The following is a 1,113-nucleotide window of genomic DNA, read 5'->3' as shown; positions in this document are numbered from 1 at the left end:
TGGCATCTGAGAGCCAGCACAGGTGGCTCATTTCCCTAGAGTGCACGCCCGGCTGGCACCCAGTGGTGGCAGGGACATCCGGCCTCAGTCAAATGGTTCACGCTCCGAGCCACACTGGTGGCAGCCCCCGACCACCGCGGGGAAATGAAGAGGCTCCTCGGGTCACTGCGGACACAGGCACTGGCTGGGGTGGCCATGCCAGGAGGGTGGGCACCAGGCGTCAGGCCCCCATCCCCATTAAAAGGAGGCAAAGGCACCTGGTAAGGGGGTAGGCAGAGGAAGAGGGGCCGCGGGCAGGGAGCAGGGCCTGTGGGCACCCACCCAGGGGCTCAAACCCCAGTCCCCTACGAATCAGCCATGTGACCCCTACTAGTCCTTCCAAAGAAGGCAGGTAACAGCCAGTAAGGTCAATGTCAGGCTAGATGAGACCAGGCAGAGAATGCCAACTCGGCTGTGTCCGTGTGACCTTGAGCAAGTCAGTCCATTTGCTGGAAAACATTAACAGCTCTACCCTTCGTCTATAAATGCAGCTGCCACCTCTGCCACCCAGGAGCCCCAGCCGGGGCCCTCTTGGGGCCACCCTATGTCCCTGAGTGAAGCAGCCCCCTCTGGCACAAAGCCCCTGGGGAAGCCAGGTGGGGGCGCTGCCAAGGGCAGAGTCTCCATCCCTCCGCACAGCTCTGAGATCCTGCCCCCAACAGCCCCGATCAGTGGGTCCCGATCAGTGGGTCCCGGGACAGGGAGGGGTCACGTGGCCAGGAGCTCTTCCTCTGTCCTTTGCAGGCAGCCCAGGACAGTTCCCCCTCCAAGTCAGCCGGCCCACATGGACTTAGACCCACAGATTCTGGGCACAAGCTAGCTGGCCGTGGTTCCTTGCCGCTCCCCGCCCCACCCCAATTTGGCCAGCTGAGGTTTTCCCAAGGCAGGTCAGTGCCATGTATGGACATCTTGGGGGAGGACAGGGAATGGGTTTGGGAATCAGAGAGTCCCCACGATAGGCCACAGCCTTGGCAAGTCCCTTCACCCCCCCGCACCCGCTTCCTCTTCTGTGAAATGGGAGCACAGCAGCGTGTACTCCACCCAGCTGCTGTGAAAAAACAAAGTCCCCCAGAG

Source organism: Lutra lutra, chromosome 4, assembly GCF_902655055.1.
Source record: "Lutra lutra chromosome 4, mLutLut1.2, whole genome shotgun sequence".
NCBI classification, from domain to species: domain Eukaryota; kingdom Metazoa; phylum Chordata; class Mammalia; order Carnivora; family Mustelidae; genus Lutra; species Lutra lutra.
This window is presented reverse-complemented; position numbering follows the sequence as displayed.